The sequence below is a fragment of the Acanthochromis polyacanthus genome, chromosome 24 (genome assembly GCF_021347895.1).
Source record: "Acanthochromis polyacanthus isolate Apoly-LR-REF ecotype Palm Island chromosome 24, KAUST_Apoly_ChrSc, whole genome shotgun sequence".
NCBI lineage: Eukaryota > Metazoa > Chordata > Actinopteri > Pomacentridae > Acanthochromis > Acanthochromis polyacanthus.
The window spans coordinates 6,529,660-6,551,536 of record NC_067136.1 but is presented as its reverse complement, the minus strand read 5'-3'; the positions used below and the strand labels follow the sequence as shown (position 1 = coordinate 6,551,536).

Below are 21,877 nucleotides of genomic sequence, written 5' to 3'. Positions count from 1 at the left end.
TAACTGTACAGCAAGAGATGGCAAGGTTTGCATGTTTAGTCAATCATAGGTTTTTATTCATAATATTGTGAATTTGATGTTCTCATTTGGTTTGTGGATGTGTTTAACATTTAAATTCATATATAATCAGAACTGAGAGAGTCTAAAAAAAATCAAATTATCTAATATTTGACTATATTATTTATAAATGCATACATATATATGTCCTGTACAGATCTTTTCCAGGATACTTCAGATCAAACTTTAGTTGAGGTAAAAAGAGGTGTTTAACTTCCATCAAGCAGCCTCCTAGAACAACCAGCAAGACCATCACTCTCAATTTTTATCTGCTTCCAAAAAACACACCCTACACACCTTTGCCAGTTGAGGAGCTTGAACTCCTTCAAGCTGGCATGAGAAGACAGACGGTGTTGCTGCCTGACGACAGTGACCATGCAGAGGTACAGTAGTCAGTTCAGAGTTTTGACTTTCCGTGTTTAAGGCGGTCATTGGGCAACACTTTTAACCCAAATTACATGTTAACGTCTATATTGTAGTGTTTTATTTCTCTCTTTCTTTTCTTTGTTGTCAGATTTCAAAGGTCCTGGCTGAAACATTCCCAAAAATGGAAGATCTTTATGGGGGATGGCTCTTGCATAAAGCAGCAGGTTTGTAAGGCCAGGATTGTGTATTTTTGTATCACATCCCACTCCTGTATTTGTAATTTATTTTAGTTGTACATAAGGGCTATTGCTGCACAGGCATTTAGTTGTAAGCATTAGAGATGGCTCGTTGATGATAAATAGGTGTATTTTTAATTAGAATATGTTTGTGTTTCTTACAATAAATGTGGCAGTGGTCGACAGAAGCTCACTGTAATTCCACCAGAAGCAGAGGGTTATTCTGTAAAAACTCTGAGAGCTCAGTCAGGAGGGGGTAAAGCCACTATTTACATAGTGCCACTACAGGAGACATTAGACGCCTCTCCTCTGCCTGCTGACTCGCAGCACTTTTCAAAGATGCCCAAGAAGACATGTTACCAGTGTCATGAAGTGATGCCTCTGCAGATGCTTGCAATAAAGGAAAATCACTTTCTGATGAGAGTGATGAAGAGGTGAGAAAAATAGTTTGTGTTTCATTGTGATGGAAATGACAAAACATAGTGTTTATTAAAGTGGCTGTTTTGTAAATCTGCAGTACTCTGAGCTATGCATACTTTCACTTTCTACATTTTTCGCTTAACACTGAACACTTTCAGGTTGAACATGTGGCTGATGCACAGTCTCTGATGTTGTTGGCTGATGAAGTTATAAACTGTGGATACACAAGCCAGATCAAGCTGGATAATAAACAAAACATCATTCGGTAAGAAACAACAACTGTCATTTAAATATTTTTAATTTTTAAACCAGTTTTTGATTTTTGTGTTCTTTCTTTCATAGTACTATTGTCTTGCACTCTACCACAGACTGATTCCAATGCTTCAGCCAGTGAGAAAGGCCATGGAACTGTATGGTCTGCTCAGTCAGATGGCTGCAAACCCTGAAGCTTTACACACTCTTTGTTCCTGGAAGATCATCAAAGTAAGCATTATTCATAACAGTTTAACTCACCGTGTTCTTGCAGACAATCCCCCTGTTCTGGATTTTGTTCTTTGTTATATATGTATATGAATTTTAACACCAATTGTATATTCACTTATTCTTTTTAGCCAGATGCTGATTTCATAATGATGAACTGCCGACCACAGCTCAGTGAAAAGGGGACATCTCAGGAGACAACTGAAAGATTATAAACTTCATGCAAGATTTTTGCCAGGAGCTTGAAATTTTTTTTAAATTTACTTATTTCGAACATGAAATTAACAGACAGCCGATGCAACTTATACAAAATAAAACCGCAGCTAAAACAAGGCATCACATAAATTTACAAATCATACATGTTCGAAAGGGAGTGGGAAGAAGACAGAACTTATTTAATCCCACCCCGAACAAGGTTACTTTATTAACAATTTATTTCTATATAACCAAAATTGAATGGCAATAACATATAGCTATCTAACACACCAGAAGCAAGCGTCACAGCAAATCAGAACAAAGTAGTTCTGAGTGCTCACACTTATCATGACAGGGTTGTCTCTTCCAGGATGATAATAACCAGGCTATAAGATGATTACACGATTACTACATGATTATTTAAATTGAAATTCCTTAGTTCAAATTGTTTGTAACATGTTTTATTTCTTATATTTTAAACATCACAGTGCTGCAGTTGAGGAGCCCCACTCTCTTGGAGTTCAGCATGTGCTCCAGTGGTTGACCAGGTAAGCCCACATTCCCATCCTCCCTGATGAAAAGAGACATTTCAAAATAATATTCATGTTTGACCACGACTGCAGGGAGCCACTTGGAGATCACTCCATTTGTTACCAAACTGTGAGTGCATGCACTCGTACAGTAACTTTTCCAGTGCAGCATCTCAACACTTACACTGAATTCAGAAGACTTATGAGTGAAGCAGTTAGATATGGTGGTGGCTTCCACAGAGTTTAACAGAAACAGCTCTCTGGTAATCTGAAACAAAAAATGAGAAGCTATTTCTAAACATTAACTGATAGAATATGTTCATAGCTAATGAAAAAAGCAAAACAATTGTTCCTGTTAGCTCAGTGTTTGACTTCCTCTTCAGTCATACAAATTCCCTTTATACAGGGTTCTCTTGCTTTTATTAGTTAGAAAAGCTTCAATAATTTTTGTCACTGTGCTGGAATATTTGTTGACTTTCAAGTTCTTGTCCAAATGTCTATTGGTTGGACACCTGTTGCAAGAACCTTAAGTATTAGTCACGACCATGTGACTCTGAGTGTTCCAGAGGGTTGATAGTTCTCTGAAGTTCTTCCAGGGCTTCATCATCCAGTGGGCACTCAAATTCAGGAACCACAACTGTGCCATGAGAGTCTTCCTGCAGCGCAGCACTCTGCCAGTCAACGCCTGGGTCCTGAAGGTCCTGAAGGTCCTGAAGGTCCTTTGAATTCAGAACATATCAGTCAGGAATGGATACTTGTTGAAATACAGTTTTGGTATTTGTGTGAGTTTTTTTAATAATAAACACAACATTACAAAAACTGATGCTTTATTTTTATTCATCAGCATAGAAATTACTTCATTAGAAGTAGAAACGAAAAAAAAAATCAGGATCATCCCACAAATCATGACATATTTCCTGATTCAGGCCTTATAAACAGTACAGTACTCTTCATTTTATGAAAATATGTGGGCTTTGTAAACTAGTCTGTAATAGTCTATCAGAATGCGTAGCAGATACGTACTGCTCAGTCTTACAACTCAGCTTCTTAAAATACATGTCCTACTTGTTTTTACATCATATTGTACCTTGAGTCTCTCCCCCTCATCCAGATCTTGTAGACGTCCCATGAACCACAGCTGTTCAGGGGTGAGACCTCCCTCTGTCCGCAGAGAATGATTATTCCATCCTTCAATAAAGGTATCAAGATCTGCCCGGAGTCGGGGACAAAGACGTAGTGCACACCAAAGAGAAGAGTGGCATCAGATATGTCAAGTAGACCATCCTCTTCCAGAGAGTGAAGAATGTCATGGTACTTTTTCCAGAGATGAAGCTCGATCTTCCTGTTCCTCGTGTGGCAAACATGAAATGTGCAATATCCAGGTTTTCTACTCCCTGATCTGCCCTAACCCTGTAACCAAAATAAATAAAGCTGTATCAGTAATAGTTAATGCAACTTATACAGATTTAATCAAACTTCATATAACTAGAGAATCAGGTCAGAATACCTTGACGGTAAGCCATGAAGCTGGACCGATGTGATGAAGAATGAGAATGCAGTTTGTGCTTTGTTATTTGTTGCAGCATCCAAGTACAAGACCTGCAGTAAAACCACATGGATAATGTACAGATCTGTGTTTAGCTAACAGCATATTATAACATTGTTCTTTGTAGCATTTGGTACCTCATTTGTTGTGTTATTTAAAAAAAAAAAAAAACATCAATGTGGTATATCCTACAAACAAAAACACTCCATACAATAAGTTTATTAGACACATACAGCTGAAACCAATGCAGGAACATTTTTCTTTGAACCAATTGCACGTTTAAATAATATTCAAAAATGTAATAAAGCAAAAAAAAAAGCTGATCTCAAATACACAACTTTATATTCATTTTACCTTCTGCAAAGTGAATGGGGCTGTAGTTCTGCCAACAGTTACTATCTGAGATATACTACATCTTTAAATAACTTTTTTATTATTAATATTTTTGTGCTAGAAATGGTAGAAATGGTGAAAGTGTGACCAGCTCTGCTTCACTCGTCTCAATGATCAAATACAGGGCACTTACAAAAAGACAATGTTGCTCTTCAGATTACTTGTATGTAAAAATGTATCCAGATGAGATATTAAATGTTTGATTACGTTAAAATTATCATTAATTTCATACTGAAAGCCACTAGCTAAAACAAATACTCAAAACCAAGTTGAAAGGCTGGCATACTGATCTCTGTGTACTTGGCTGTGTTTATTATTCCAAAGCCATCACCAATGATCTGTACCCTTTGGTTGAAGATTATGATAAAAGTACCTACAGTTTTAAACGGCTGTTCATAAAGCTAAGTCAGCCATGTCCAAGTTTCTGATATATACATGAGGATCAAATTACTCTGATTTATAGCTGCAAAACTTCACACATACAGTCATATAAATTTAAGAGTAAAAAATGACCTTCCTTGAGTAGCCATCCACTCCACCAAAGACTGCAATGTTGTACCTGTTCAAGATGGGGAGTACTATTTCAATAAGGCTGCTCATGTGTGAGTCGTGTCAGCTAATTGCAGACTGTTCTAAATTGCAACAACCTTTTTTGAATGCAAATATTCTATTAAAAGATGTTTGGGGGACATGTTTAAATTAGGGGCTCCATAATGTATTCCCAAGTAACAAACAAGATAAACTTCACTGAAGTATTTTTAATGACATTCCTCTTTAAATGAAATAGTCTGAGCAAGCTTATTTACCTTATGAGTTTATGATTTGTGTCAATGTGGACAAGGGACAGAGGGCCTTGCACAGAGTAACTTTGTCGAACAACACATCCTATTTTAGTGAGCCGTGAGAAGATCCCAGCAGCATCAACTCGATGCATTGAAGCCATCATTCTCCACCACTGAACAGGCAGACCCATTGAAACCAAATGTCCTTGGACCAACAGATATCCAGCATTTGACATCTGACTTTTAATAGATGATATGATGATGTCAAGCTCTTGGTCAGTCATTGTGCTCTATGTTCCTCTCACAGACAAGTCAAATTCTTGCATCCTTCTGTAAACTGTCCTTCTTGAAACACCAAGGAATTTAGCAATGCAGGCAACTGGCAGATGTGTGTCCAACAAATTCTTCAGGTGTTGTCTTTCAATTACGATCTTTGGGTGGCCAGAATGAGGACCAACTTCTGTTTCATGTTCACAATGGGCATAGAACTGTCATTAATGTCACACCGGACCAGATAATGGAGATTCTGAAGTGCTTCTGTAATTTCTCTTACACCGCCTCTTTACTCAGAGAATGATTCAAACAAAATAAGCTCATGGCGTGTCAGGAACTCCAGATAGTCCAAATTTAGTGGTTGCTGGTTCATAGCAGATTCCAGTTTGGTCAGAAGTCTCTCCATCAACAGATGTTTCAACATGTCCTGGTAGGAGTAGACAGTGCTCAAATTAGCCAAGGGGATGGACTAGTAGTTAAACTAGCAGACAGCCATATAGTGTCTCAGTATAAAGTACGTGACTCAGACAACAGGCTATGTGGCATGGCAGTTTTTGTATAGAAATATGCCCTTTGCAGTTTTAGCTTTCTGACTTTGTTACAGCTTGAATATTAATCCTCACTTCAGTCATGCATCTGCAGTTCTTTTTATGTTTTAAAGAATGGAGGTAGAAGCACACTATAACTGTAGTACAGTTGCTTAAATATATACTGCTCTGTATGTCAGAAAATTGCCACAGTTGAATATTACACATAAAAACAAAAGCATTATTCTTAGATAGTGTATCTGTTCCATCAGTTTGTATGTTTGTCAAGTTTGTGAATTAATTGTTGCAGTGAGAGCTACTGATTGAGCTAGCAGCCAACAAATCTAGTGTCCCTTAGCAAGCGAATAGAAATATACAAATCAATGAAACAGACACACAGACTTTCATGCAAGCTTACATGACAAAATATGTTTGCAAAACCAACTACTTACATGTGGATGTGGTGCACCGTTGTGTTGCCGTTCAGGATCCGACATGGTACAGCTTTGCTAATCTTGGCTAATTAAACGAGGGTCCAGTGGCTCTGAAATGTGGATTTAAACATTACACTTGTACTTTAACACACTAAACAAAATAGTGCTTTATTTAATGTAATTCAATAATAAAACAATACTCACCGAAAATCTGTCGTAGTCCAGCGTATATAGCAGAACTCCAGTTGATTTAGCGATCGTTTTTAACAGCGCTTCCGAGAGGCGGCCGAAACAGGGACCCGATTGGATAGAATCAGAAGTCTGTGATTGGCTGGAATTGTGGCACATTTGTAACGCTGTGCAGAGTTGAGCGAGCGTGAAGGCAGATTTGAGCGTGTGCAGAGAGCAGATGTTGAGCGAGAGAGACGTAGCGAGGACGTAGAGCAGAGATCCACAGGAGAGCAGAGTGAAAAACCGAGTGAAAAACATTAAGACTGTGTGTGTATGTGGATAGTTGCAAATATAAAAATATATTTTTTCAGCGCAGAATAGATTTTTTGTTTGTTCAGATTAAGTTTTTCTTTGCTCAAAATTTTTTTCTGTGCTCAAAATTTCACACTGTGCGCTCAGGATTGTGACACAAATATAATTCCATATCCTTCTGCCAAGAGATCTTTAAGTGATTACAGTCATTGTTAAAAGAGGAATTAGCAATTTTGTAAAACAGAGAAGCTTTTCGTTTTTTAAGTGGAAGTTTCATATAATCTATCACCATGTTATCAGTAATATTATGTGGTTTTGAGGTAATACAGCTCCTTATTTGCAAAAACTAATAAATAGATCATTAATAGTACTTAAGCTGCGAGCATGCCACTCTTTCCAATATACAGGTTTCTTCCCAATACAGACATCAGGGTTATACCACAATGATGAATATCTTTGTAGAGTATGTGTAAATTGAAACATTTTGTGTACTCAGCTCCAGACATCCCTTGAATGTAAAAGTACTGGATCTGTAATGTTAGACCTTTTTTGAGATAATACTTCAATGGGTTGGAAGGGGAAACATATCTCCCTTTCTACCTCCTTCCAAGCTGCTTCCTTCTCTGCAGCTTGCCAGGATCTTGTTATTTTGGCCATCTCAAAAGCTAAGTGATATAATCTGAAATCTGGGAGGCCCAACCCTCCCTCCTCTTTATGTGCACAGAACTTTCTCAGTTTAACTCATGGTTTTTTCCCACCCCACAAAAAAAGTTTTATTACATCATCTATTTGTCTAAAAGTGGTAGATGGCATCTTAATTGGTAACAGCATTGCCACATAGCTGAGCTGTGGGGCAACTATCATTTTGTAACACTAATTTTTCCCCACTTATCAAGATTTCTTTTTATCTTTTGGAGTAAAGGGTTAATAGTGCCACAATTTTGTCTATATCCTCAGAAAGTTCAATGCCTAAATACTTCATTCCCTCTCGTACCCATCTAAAATTAAACTTCTCCACCATGGATGAAATACATAGTCTGGAGAGAGGCATTGCCTCAGATTTGCTCCAATTAATGGAGTAACCCGATAATTCTGAAAAGGATTGTATAGTGTCCATCAGGTGTGGCAGGGAGCTTAAAGGCTCAGATACTACTGCTAAAATGTCGTCAGCATATAATAATAATTTATGTTCACTGTCTCCTGCCCGTACTCCTCTTATCCCAGGATGTGCTCTAACAGACACTGCCAGAACCTCTAAGAAAATGATGAACAACAATGGGCTCAATGAGCATCCCTGTCGTGTACCTCGGGTCAAATTAAAGAAGGGGGAGATTATTCCATTTGTCATCACAGCTGCCTTGGGTTCTTTATACAACATTCTTATCCATTTAATAGAGTTAGCATTGAAGCCAAAGTGAGATATGGTGGAGAACAGAAACTGCCACTCCACCCTATCAAAGGCAGTTATAGGATCATTTTGGGATTGACTCAGCCACATTAGGTGTAACAGGAGCCTAACATTATCTGTTGAAGTTCTATTTTTCATGAAGCCTACCTGATTGGGGTGAATAATACTTGGTAACACCAGCTGTAAACGTGATGCTAAAATTTTTGTAAGGATCTTACAATCAAGATTAAGGAGAGTATTAGGTCTATAATTGGAAGGATCTGTTGCATCTTTACCTGTTTTGGGAATTAGTGAGATTACAGCTTCATTAAAAGTTGGAGCTACACAACCCTTTTCAAATATTTCCTGATATACCCTCTGTAGTATTGGGACAATAATGTCTGCATATGCTTTATAATATTCCACTGGGAGTCCATCATAACCCGGTGCCTTCCCATTTTTCATTGAAGAAATAGCCGTCCTTATTTCAACCTCGGTTATGGGTAATTCCAATCCCGCAGCCTCCTGAGGTGAGAGCTTGGGGACTTCTATACTATGAAGAAACCGTTCTACATCTTTTTGAGAAGCATTAGGAGACATGGAAGATGTATGTAACTTCTCATAAAATTGTTGGAATATTTTATCTATATCTGGAGTAGCAAAAAACTGAGTATCCCTGTTTTATAACTGGTATAGTATTACACTCTAAAAAATAAAACACTGGGTCAACATAAAAACTTATGTTAACCGTTTCCACTCGAATTTTTAAGTTGAGCCAATAGCTGGCAGAATTACATTAAGTCAAAGCAATATTTTGAGTATGTTGAATTACCTTTTAGTCCGAACAAAAATGCATTTCTGAGTAACACGAACTTAATAATTGTCAACATGAATGCAAGTTTTTAAGTTGATCCCACATAATTTTTAAGTAAGGTGAGGAAGTTTTTTGGCCACAATTATACAAATTTCTAAGTAACATGAACTTCATAATGGTCAACATGAATGCAACTTTTTAAGTTGATCCAACATAATTTTTAAGTAAGGTGAAGAAGCTTTCTGGCCACAATTAAACAAATTTCTTAGTAACAAGAACTTCATTAGCTGATCTCTGCAAGAGTGAAGTTAAGTCCTGTCCTATATTAAGGTTATGTTCAGCAGCTAAGAAACTCTCTCCTGGCGTTCAAAATGAACAAAAATTCAGACAGAAATATTCAAATTAATAAGAACCATTTATTAAAATTATGAATAACACTAAATCCTTAACAGCAGCACTAAATCATTTAAAGTGCAAACAGCAGAAGTTGTAGGCTGCGTTCTCCAGACAAAGATTACTCCATCAGCAAGGCACAGGATCTGGCAACAGCAATCCCCTGCAGGATCTCGTTTCCCTCAACAATGATGGTTACACACCCATCACCGATGAAGGCAATCTTCATCACTTGCATGGCAGGGTCTGCATCGAGATCCTCCACATCCTTGAAGAAGAAATTAAAAGGTGTTAGAATCAGGGTTTTACACACAACTGTTTACAGCCTTGTCAGCCCCTGTGTGTGATCATGGAGGAATAAATGAAATCATGTGTCTCCCATTTTATACTGACAGGAGAAAACTGTGGTATTAGAACTCATCAAGTGTTACAGCCATCAATACAAACAAAGCAGTAGTGGGCTTATAGCAATTTAAATGACTAGTGTTTGATTCTTTTCTTCCATAAAACTTAAGGGAAACACTTATCTGTGTAGTCATGGACAGAGTCAGACCTGTCCACACAGACCTGAAGGTGTGTGTGCGTTAGGACGCATGGCTGTGCCGTTACGGAGCGCACCGCGGTGTCTGCTGGTTCGTTTATGAATCATAATGAACTCCTTTAGCTCCCCCGTCCCTCTCTGTTGGTTTTATCATAGCCCTGTTTAACTTTTCTCATATTTTGGGAGCCCAGAGGGCCGTCATAATGTGCTCTTTCTCCGTAGGTGCGTAATATGTGTGCCTGTCGTCCTGGTCAGACGACAGCCTGATGAGCGGTTACATCCTGTTATCAATACATTTGTAAATGTAAGTGTAGCTGTCCATTTCATAAAATTGTATCAATATTATCCATTGATACATTTAATTTAATCCACAGGAAAAAACATATTACCACTGAATCCCCAGCAGGTGAGCTTCTCACAGGCTGTCACCTCCTTATGGATTCAATACCGACCGCCTATTTTAGTTTCAAATGCGGGACAATTCGGTATTTTAAGGGACGGCTGGTAACCCAGAATTAGACTGTGATTCAGATAGGACGAAATAATAAATACAGCTTGCCAACACACAACTTATTTGTGCGCCGGTTTATTAGTCACATGCTGAAATTAACCCATTACTCCCGCATTGAAGTCAGTACAGGCATCACCTAGCTAACTTTACCTCAGCACACAGACTGCCCTACCAACACTGCACGCATTTAAAAGTAAGGACTTCCAGATTTCGATATTCAGTTACAGTAGGCTATCATCAACAGAATCCTGAGCGAATGCAAATAATCATAAAATTACTCACCGTTCACCAAAACGCTTCAATGAGCTTCGGCTGTCCTTCGGCCGTCCTTCGGCTGCTCACCATGTGCTCACTCTGGCCTTAAACATGGTCGCTCGCACATGCGGGAAAGAGAGACTGTGGGCCGTTTACACGTCATCAAATAATTTTTTACATTAGCAGAACTTAAAATCCAACTGTTTCATGATGAACTGAAATTTTTAAGCTCTGACAAGGTGATGGTAGTGTATTGAATCAAAAGGCATTATTTCTATGTCATCCAAGCTAAAAAAAATAACATTTACAAGTAAAAAGTCTAACTGGATTACAGAACTTGATTTTTAATTTCACAACAACATATTTATTTAAGTTATGACAAAAGGTCCACAGAATTACTTTTTAGAGTATAGCAGCAATTTTTCCCTTTAACTGTCTTGCTATTAATTTACCCATTTTCTCTCCACCTTCGTAAAAGTTTGTTTTCAGTCTAAAAAGTGCATATTCTGCTCTTTTATTGTAAATATCATGTAGGGAGTATAAGCTACAGAGTTCTTTAAATTTTCTGCCTGAAAAGTGTTTTGACAAATCTAATTCCTTATCTTTTATCTCTTTTTCTAGATTTTTAATCCTAGTAAGATTCTCTCTTTTATTCCTACACACGTGGACAAAATTGTTGGTACCCCTCAGTTAAAGAAGGAAAAACCCACAATTCTCTCTGAAATCACTTGAAACTCACAAAAGTAACAATAAATAAAAATTTATTGAAAATTAAATAATCCAAAACAGCCATTACTTTTGAATTGTTGATTAACATAATTATTTAAAAAAACAAACTAATGAAACAGGCCTGGACAAAAATGATGGTACCTCTATAAAAGATTGAAAACTATTTGACCAGAGTGACATGATTAACTCAGGTGTGTCATTTAATTGACATCACAGGTGTTTCCAAACTCACAATCAGTCAGTCTGCCTATTTAAAGGGAGACAAGTAGTCACCCTGCTGTTTGGTGAAAAGGTGTGTACCACACTGAACATGGACAACAGAAAGCGAAGGAGAGAATTGTCCCAGGACATCCGAAAAAAAATTATAGACAAACATCTTAAAGGTAAAGGCTATAAGACCATCTCTAAACAGCTTGAAGTTCCTGTGACAACAGTGGCTCATATTATTCAGACGTTCAAGACCCACGGGACAGTAGCCAACCTCCCTGGACGTGGCCGCAAGAGGAAAATTGATGACAAATTGAAGAGACGGATCGTTCGAATTGTATCCAAAGAGCCCAGAGCAACCTCCAAAGAAATTAAAGGTGAACTCCAAGGCCAAGGTACATCAGTGTCAGATCGCACCATTCGTCGTTGTTTGAGCCAAAGTGGACTTCATGGGAGACGACCAAGGAGGACACCACTGCTGAAAAAACTCATAAAAAAGCGAGACTGGAATTTGCAAAAATGCATGTTGACAAGCCACAAAGCTTCTGGGAGAATGTCCTTTGGACAGATGAGACCAAACTGGAGCTTTTTGGTAAGGCACATCAACTCTATGTTCATAGACTCAAAAACCAAGCATACGAAGAAAAGAACACTGTCCCTACGGTGAAACATGGAGGAGGCTCAGTAATGTTTTGGGGCTGCTTTGCTGCATCTGGCACAGGGTGTCTTGAAAGTGTGCAAGGTACGATGAAATCTGAAGACTATCAAGGCATTCTGGAGAGAAATGTGCTGCCTAGTGTCAGAAAGCTTGGTCTCAGTCGCAGGTCATGGGTCTTCCAACAGGACAACGATCCAAAACACACAGCCAAAAACACCCAAGAATGGCTGAGAGAAAAGCGTTGGACTATTCTAAAGTGACCTTCTATGAGCCCAGATCTGAATTCCATTGAACATATGTGGAAGGAGCTGAAACATGCCATTTGGAGAAGACACCCATCAAACCTGAGACAACTGGAGCTGTTTGCTCATGAGGAGTGGGCCAAAATACCTGTTGACAGCTGCAGAACGCTCATTGACAAATACAGAAATCGTTTAATTGCAGTGATTGCCTCAAAAGGTTGTGCAACAAAATATTAAGTTATGGGTACCATCATTTTTGTCCAGCCCTATTTCATTAGTTTGTTTTTTTAAATAATTATGTTAATCAACAATTCAAAAGTGATGGCTGATTTTGATTATTTAATTTTCAATAAATTTTTATTTATTGTTACTTTTGTGAGTTTCAAGTGATTTCAGTGAGAATTGTGGGTTTTTCCTTCTTTAACTGAGGGGTACCAACAATTTTGTCCACGTGTGTAGCAGCTTGTGCTATAACCTTTCCTCTTATATATGCCTTTGAGGCCTCCCACACAGTAGTTATTTCTTCAGCGCTACCAATGTTTGTTTCAAAAAGCTTTTTAAGTCTTCTTCTATTGTCTTTCTGAAAGTTGAGTCCAACAATAATCCAGTATTTAATCTCCATCTACCACTCCTTTCAGTTTTTAGACTGGCCTTAAGAAATAGCTCGACTGGTGCGTGATCTGTGAGGGAGATTGTCTTTATGTTACAATCAGCTACATTATCTGTCAGAGACTTACTAATTAGGAAGATATCTATTTATGGCAGTGGGAGAAGAACGTAAAATCATTCACATTTGGGTTTGTCAGCCTCCACATATCTATTCGTCCCATATCTCTGTTTAACATATGCAGAGCTTCTCTCTCTTTGGTCATAATAGGGGGTTTAAATGAACTTCTGTCCAATATTGGGTCCATAACTTCATTAAAATCCCCAGCTAAAACGATTTCACCCTCAGAGTCCCCTAATATTTTATTTACCTCATGAAAGAAATTGGGATCGCCCTTGGTAGGTGCATATATGTTGCACAACACAAGAGGCACACCTTCAACCACAGCTTCAACACAAATGATCCTTCCCTCTGCATCTCTAGTTCGTTTTAACAAAATGAAACTCACATTTTTGTGAACCAGAATCAAAACACCATAACATTTGCTTGAGAATGAACTGTGAAATAAACGCCCCACCCATCCCACTTTAAATTTCTCTGCCTCCTGCCCCTGCATATGGGTTTCCTGTATCATAGCAATGTCAGTCTGGTTATTTTTCAGAAAAGATATCTTCCTTCTTTTAATAGGGCTACTGCATCCATTTATATTCCAAGAGACAATCTTAACTGACTTACTAGTCATGTTTTTCCTTTTCTAAATTAAAAATAAATAGTTATAGCGATATCAATCAGAAATTAAACATAAGTGGAAGATGAAATGCTTTAAATGTCTGTCTGTAATCATTTGTGATGGAGAATGCTATTATTTTTTATTCCTTGTAATAGTTCCTTATTACCATGTACCTGCCTGAGTTTGAACACATAACAAAACCACAGTGTGCGAACTGAACTTGCACGCAAACATGAAACAAAAGGTGTCCGACAGCTATAACGCGATCAGTGTCCTGAGTGTTGAGCACTCCTCGCTGTCAGGAAAAAGCAAAAGAAAAAAGAAAAAAGAAAACAAAAATATAATGCACAAATGGTCCATGGGATTAACACCGCTCCCATGGTAGCCGTCCCGTGTCAAGAGGCCCCCCTTTGATCTGCACAGTAGTCCATTCAGTTCAACACAAAATGCACCACGCACCATCCTACATTGAGTTTAACAGCAGCTCACCTCACTCCCTTCATCAGAGTCCACAGTTCCTCCTGGTTACTGCTCATTAATGACTTTCTCCACGGCTTCGACAGTGTTGCAACTCACGTTTTTTCCTCTCCATTTAAAGTGAAGCTTTGCGGGGAAAGCCAGTGTGTATCTGATGTCAAGTTCGTGTAGTTTATGTTTCACTGGTGTGAACGCTTTCCTCTTCTGGGGCAGCTCCTTAGACATGTCCGGGAACACAGATAGGCGACATTTTCCCCAGGTGAATCCTCTCTTCTCCTTAGCTGCATTAATCACCTTATCCCTCGCAGATTGCCTCAGAAAATGGATCAGCACCGGTCTTGGAGGCTGATCTGTGTTCGGCATCGGTGCCAGCTGCCTGTGCGCCCTCTCTATCTCCAGCTCCCCATCAGTTTCTAAGCCGAGGCCCTCAACAAGGATCCTTCGGACACAATCGAGCAGCGTCCCATTTGTACCAAAAGTTTCCTTTAGTCCCACTAGCCTCACATTATTTGGCCTGCTTTGGTTTTCAAGGGCTTGTACACGGTTCCACAGCTGCTTGTCGTTCAGCAGCCGCTCCGACGTTTCCTCCAGGTGAACTATCCGCGCATCGGCCTCACCCAACCTCTCCTGCATGGCCGCCACCTTGTTATTCAGCTCCGCCGTTGTTTGTTTAATTAACGAAACGTCAGTTGCAACGCTCTGCAGCATGTCATTCATCTTTGAAATTCCTGCAAACAACTTTTCCAGACTGTCCAGCATAATGGCGGGTGTAAAGGAGGCGCCGGCAGCAGCCTGTTCGTCCTCAGGTGCCGGGCTCTTTGGGCAGCTGTGCGGGAGGAACCTTTGAAATATCTTGATGCCGCCATATCTTCCAAGCCTTTCCTTGACCGAAATATTCAATTTGAGCAGTTAAAGTACTCAGAGTGGATGTTACACTACTTCAATGTGCGCTTTTAAGTTAGCAATTAAAAAAATAGCATGTGCAGGCGAGAGCTCTCCTAGCCTGGGACCATCTTGGATGCTGCACCCACGTGACTCTCCGAGACTTTACTTTTAATTTCCGTATGAGGTGAGCCGTGGTACCAGTGGCAGTTTGATGAAGTGATACAGTTTGATGGGAGGACATTTATAGGAACTCTTCCTCTGGTGCTCAAACATAAACAACTTCAGAGAGTGGGTAAAAATAAAAGAGCGATTGGCCTACCTGAAAAAAAAAAGGTACCGTGACAGCCTGAGAAACAACTAAAGGACCAGTTCCCAGCCCGTGAAGTGTCCATATTTTGACGAGCTCTACACTGTAAGAAACAACAAGTTCAGTTTACTTTAAAAAAAATATGGAAACTTGTTGCCTTAAAAAAAGTAATTTAAGTTAACTAAGATAGATTAGACTTGATTAACTTAATTATTGTGAGTTTGCAGTACTCAAATGAATTAGATTATAGTAACTTATTTATTTTGAGTTTGAGTTTGATTACTCAAATTAACTGATTTCAGATAACTTTTTATTTATTTATCTATTTTAGTAAGTATAACTTAATATTTATGGATTGTGAAAGCTTAATTCTCTTAAGTTTTACTCATTCAGGTCAATTTAACTTAATTTTCTTAGCCTACAAGAATTCTACAATAGAAATAATGACACATTTTATTAAATGACACATTATCTTACAGTAATGAGCCCCAAAAACACAATGAACGGAGAACACTCAATGGATTAACTTAGTGCAATTAACATTTATTTTAAATGCTCAACAGTGCATTTATGGCTCTGGGAATTAGTAAACACAGACATGAAGGAAAAAAAACTGTCCCTTCAGTAAATACAGCCATGGCCATAAGTTTGGACACAAGTACCATGACGCTTGTGAATCTTAGAAAATACCACAAAATTGTCACTTACAATATACTTATGTTCTGTAATAGACATCAAAACAGACATAAGTCATGCTGTGTCCAAACTTATGGCCATGGCTGTACATTCTTCCCTCCACACCTACCATCTACCTTCCTACATACCATCCTACCCACCTTCCTCACTCTCTGCCTCCGCAACCTACCTCTTTTCCTTTCTTCCTTCTCACTTACGTACGTCCCTTCCTCCCTCCATGCCTACACCTTCCTACATACCTACCTACCTCTTTACCTTTCTGCCTTCCTTCCTTTCTCCCTAGCTACCACTTTACCTTCCTACCTATCCATCTCCCTCCTTTCTGACTAACTCTCTTTTTGCCTACCTGGAACTACAATCAACATGTTTTCATGTTGTAAAGTGCACAGCAGTGATAAAAATAACAAAGTACATCACTGTCGTACAAACACTATCAACTGTCAATCAACAAATCACTCAATGGATTAACTTGTGCAATTAACATTTAAATGCTCAACAGTGTATTTATGGCTCTGAGAACATGTTCCACCTTTGTGGAAAGTAAATGCACAGAAATGAAGGAAAAAACTGTCCCTTCTGTAAATACATTCCTCCCTCCACCTACCTTCCTTCCTACCTCCACCCCTACCTTCCTACATACCTTCATCAATCTCTGCTTCCACACCCTCCTATTTATTTCCCTTCTTTGTCACCTAAATACCTCCCTTCCCCCCTTCATGCCTACCTTCCTACATACCTACCTCTTTATCATCCTACCTTCCTTCCTTCCTTCCTTCCTCCCTAGCTACCTCTTTACCTTCCTATCTATCTTCCTCCTTTCTAATCAACATGTTTTCATGTCTTAAAGTGCACAGCAGTGATAAAATAAACATAAAATACATCACTGTCTTATGAACACTATTAACTGTCATTCAACAAATCACTCATCTCACAAACACAATTAAAGTGTTACATTTGAACATTACACATTCTACCTAGAACAGTAAACAAGTTTTTTTCACAAAACCTGAAAAGTCTACTCAGCAACTTCAACTGACCTACGCCATTAGCTTGTTCTGCAAAGTGATCATTTTTGGAGGGAGAGTTTTGTTTCTCAGTCCAAACATGACTGCTTGAATGAATCTGAATGTGCTCTCCATGGATTTCGGGTAGTCTATGTGAAGGGCATACATAAACCCAAACAGAAGGCAGACTGTCTGGGGAAAGTCTCTGACATTGTCCATGACAGTACCTCCCTCAAGTATGATGGCAGTGGAGATGGGCTGGAGGTGCACTGGTTTGGACCCTGCTGCTGAGCATCTTCCCCAACTGTGACTGAGGGCAGAGCTTCCTCTTTCGTTGTATCCTGCAAAAAAGCACACAGGACTAGTTCTTGAACCCGGTCTTCTTTTAAATGGGGGCGTAGTAGGAATGTCCTGATACCTTTTTTAGTTATCTGATAGTACTCATAGTTCACTCAAACTGCCCTTTTGTATTAAACTACTATATAGAATGTTTATGGTGTGGATGCTGCTTTACTGCTTAAGATTGTAAAGGGTTCCCACTTTTTTCCAGAAATCATTTCCAGGATACTTAAAGGATATTTCCAGGACTTTTCAGGATGTTTTTACCTCTTACAAGATTGATGTGAGCAATTCTCAGGTTAGTTTAGCCTTCTACGATTAAAGGTTGATGAACAATATTGCTAGCTAGCCCATCGTATCATACTGAACTCAGAATAAATGTATTTCTAACTCTTGGGCATGAACATTGTCTGCTAGTTATCATTTTAGCCTGACTTTTATGTAGTGTCTCACCGTTACAAATGTATGGTTTATACTTATGTTTTTATCTGTATTTACTCCACTTGTTTGTAAATAGGTTTTGTTGATTAACTGTTTAAGTAGCCTTCTTTTTTTTTCTTTTTGTCACCATTCTTTTAATATTTATTCCTTAACTTGCATTTTTTAATCTACACTTTTTACTTTATTTCCTACATTTGATTTTTGTGCTAACAAGGTAGAAAGAAGCTAAATAATTTCCCAGGACAATTTAAGCTTTTCCAGGACATTTTACTTTTTTTCCTCATTTTCCATGACTGGAAAACTGATCAATCATTTTTCCAGCTCTTCCAGGTTTTCCAGGACATGTGAGAACCCTGTTTTAAAGTTGAGCTCATTTTAAAGACCTTACACACTGTTAGTAGACAATGTCTTTTCCAGCTCATCCAAGAGGATTTTTAAATTGCATAGGGGAAATATAAATATTTTAAATATTTGACCTAGCTATGAAATACATAATAAATAAGATTTGTCAATAAATTGATATAATTGAGATCAAGGTTTATTTTACTTACCAAGCAAGTCCTGTAGACTTCCCTGGAGTCCTCACTGAGAAGAACTGGCAGGTCTTTGAGGACAACAGTCTGAAGTGCCGTCACATCAGGCGACTGAAAATACAGAGAACACATACAAGTTAAGAGCTTTGTAACATGTTGAGAGTTAAGGATATGTGCTGTTTTCAGGTGCATACGCAGTCTCTACCTCAGCTATCCACAGCTGCATTTAGCAGCAACACAGCAGACAGATAGGTAGTGTAAATACCCAATGGTGACGACATCTGAGTGATACCCAAAGAGCGTGAAACAGGCCAAAGGTTCATTGCCAGCACCCATTATGCTGGAGTGTGAATTACTCAAAATTCTGAAAAAAACTCAACAGAATCCTTACTACCCAGTTGATGTGCGGCATCAAGTCTGTCAGTTTTTGTCCCATAGTTCCTTTTTTGGACTTGAAAAGATCGATGAAGCGTGGCGCATGCTTGTCAAGAGCTTCATAGAAGTCCCCTTCAAGATTCTTGTTGGCGATGCGATTAAACTCAGCAAAGACCTGAAAAACAGAGAGTGGAAGTAGGAAGAGGGAAGACAACATTAAGCTGACCATCATTCAATTGACTGACGCATTGATGTATGAAACTAGGGTGAATTAGAGCTGCGTGATCATGGCAAAAATCGTAATCACAATTATTTTGGTCAATACTGACATCACGATTATTGCACACTGTTAGTTTATAAACATGCATAAATTGAACTTTTTAAAGCTCAACTCTTGAACAGTGGATTTCCTTGAACTTTAAATAAAAAAATCAACTGAAAAACACAATGTAAAAAAACCCCAATGCAATATTCAGACTTTCCTTGTGTTTTTTCAGTCTGCCTTTGCCCTGGTCAGGAATACATCACTACTCATTTTATTTTCAAAGAAGTAACGTTTGTGTACATAGAGCTTTTGAAAACCTTTTACTGATTTGTATGTATTGCAAGAGCTATTTTTTCACGAGGATGATGTGTTTTAACATTCTACCAAATGTGCAAATGTGTTAAACTTTCTGGCTTCATCGCTTTATGGGGGAAGGCAGGCCAAAACAGACAAGTAGCTTACCTGTCTCTCCATGAAAAGTGCTGGCCATCATTCCATCATGCTCTGCACAGCTGGCTCCTGTGTCACTATCTCCATCCTGTGCAGTGAGAATGTTTCGTCCATCATTTTTGAGCCGAAACCCACAGATTGAGAACCACTGCAATGCTAGACTGCATTGGGAACTTGATCCTTTACAGATTGCTCTTATATCATGGAGAATAAGTGATGCAGGAAACCTCAGGATGAAATTATCATTAAGGAAAGTAAAAACAGGAGCTGGACTCAGTAAAGTAAGTTCTGATTATCCAAAACACTGACTCCTCATTTTAAAATCGTTGTGTTTACTTAAAACCGTGCATATAAACCACTGTTTGAATTACAAAAACACACAAAGTCAAATGGAAAGAGATGGAGACATGCATCCCTGGGCTTAACATACAGACAATCATAGGAGAAGACTGTGTACCAACTGATCTAAAGAATGAAATTAATCCAATAACTAAATTTTCACTTGACATTTGGTTTATTGTTGCAAGACAACAGACACTAAATAAAGAAAGAAAATTATTGAGATGGATTGCTTACGACAAAGAATTTAGACCAGGAGTGCATGACTCCACATTTAAATATTGGATCACAAAGGGTGTCACAGCATTCTGTACTTTAATCAACAATGGTGAAATGAGGAGTTTTCAATATCTAAAGGAGAAATTTGACCTTAAAAATCAGGACTTTTTTAGATACTTACAGTTGAGAGAATATTATAACAAAGAAATAAGAAAAAGAGGAAGTGAACCCAACGCCGTTTTAGATGCACTATGTGGGGCATACCAACAGAAAACACGCAAAATTATATCAAAGCTGTATATTAGCCTAATGTCGTGCCAGAAACATTCAACTATATATGTCAAAGAAAAGTGGGAAAAGGAAACATTAACAACCATCTCTAATGAAGAGTGGTATCAAATCTGCCGACTATCTCAGACTTCTACAAATTCACAAAAATGGAGAGAATTTAATTGGAAAAACTTAATAAGATTTTTTATTACACCATTGATAAAAAGTAAACAATTGTCCTCCCAACAAATATGTTGGAGGCAATGTGGTTGTATCAATGCAAACCACACTCATATTTTCTGGGATTGCCCGCAGATAAAAACCTTTTGGGCTTCAATTCACCTTTCCATATGTAAGATATTAAAATACAATGTATCAATGTCTTTCACAACTTTATACCTTGGCCTCCTCACTGAAATTGTTCAGAAAGACGACCAATATTTAATTAAAATATTATTGACAGCCGGAAGGAAGGCAATAACAAGACGATGGCTTCAACCCGATTCACCCAGCCATTCTCAATGGATAAATGTTGTGCAAGAGATTTTTACAATGGAGAAAATTACCTTCGCTCTAAGGCTGAAAGCTGTTGAATTCAATGACAAATGGGAGAAATGGTCAATATATTATAAGTCAATAGATCAGGAAAACTGATGTTTTATTTTAAGTTAGCTAACAAGGGGAAATGGTTGCAGTCCTTTTTCTTTATGTTTTGTTTTATTTTGTTTATTGTTGATAACCCTGTAAACAATCATTGAAAAAACATGTTTAACTGTAAATGTGAAAACTGAAAAACCAATAAAAATCTAAGTTGAAAAAAAAAACACACAAAGTGATTCATCCTGGATCTTGTCCCGTACGCTGTGCACCGCGAGGAGCCCCTTGTGCTAGTATTTCTATGCTCTCGTGCTTGTAGAGTGAATGTTTTGATTGAATGAGAGGCACCCTTCAGGCGCATGCACATGCTGGCACTTGACTAATAATATCAGGCATAACTCCATGTCCCGTCCATCTACGTTGATATTCCGCTCTGACTTGTTATGTATCTCCAACCCGGTCTCACAAGGATTCGTGAAACTATCACGTAAATTAATCTATGGTTACGTGCGCACCAACACGATTTCTCATATTTTACGTGTTGCTCACAACGAAATTCAAACCAATGTATTTCAAGCGGAGGACTTTTCATGCCACTCAGAACGTATTTCAAACGAATATTTTTAATGTAAACGCGTTGCGAATCAAAGCGGAGGACTTTTCATACCACTCAGAACGTATTTCAAACGAATATTTTCAATGTAAAAGCGTTGCGAATCAAAGCGGAGGACTTTTCATGCCACTCAGAACGTATTTCAAACGAATATTTTTAATGTAAAAGCGTTGCGAATCAAAGCGGAGGGCTTTTCATACCACTCAGAACGTATTTCAAACGAATATTTTCAATGTAAAAGCGTTGCGAATCAAAGCGGAGGACTTTTCAT

The 21,877-nt window shown here is 38.4% G+C and overlaps 2 long non-coding RNA genes across 7 annotated transcripts in view; one reads left to right on the top strand and one right to left on the bottom strand.

Annotated features, from left to right (window-relative positions):
• Positions 1 to 818: 818 nt before the first annotated feature.
• LOC127532715 (uncharacterized) lies at positions 819 to 1,808 on the top strand. The gene is made up of 3 exons (XR_007940364.1): positions 819 to 1,344; positions 1,448 to 1,562; positions 1,691 to 1,808. It is a non-coding gene; the product is annotated as an uncharacterized LOC127532715 (long non-coding RNA).
• A 1,055-nt stretch (positions 1,809 to 2,863) lies between these two features.
• The window catches only part of LOC127532710 (uncharacterized), an 84,226-nt gene continuing 65,212 nt past the window's right edge, over positions 2,864 to 21,877 (bottom strand). The window contains exons 1-5 of one of the 6 annotated variants that reach the window (XR_007940348.1): positions 6,444 to 6,620; positions 6,258 to 6,349; positions 3,792 to 3,883; positions 3,372 to 3,694; positions 2,864 to 2,985 (exon numbers count right to left, since the gene is read on the bottom strand). This is a non-coding gene — a long non-coding RNA (uncharacterized LOC127532710). Of the gene's footprint in view, positions 3,004 to 3,371; positions 3,695 to 3,791; positions 3,884 to 6,257; positions 6,350 to 6,443; positions 6,621 to 21,877 lie in introns of those variants that run through there. The other 5 variants (XR_007940345.1, XR_007940352.1, XR_007940350.1 and 2 more) reach the window with 5 other exon arrangements.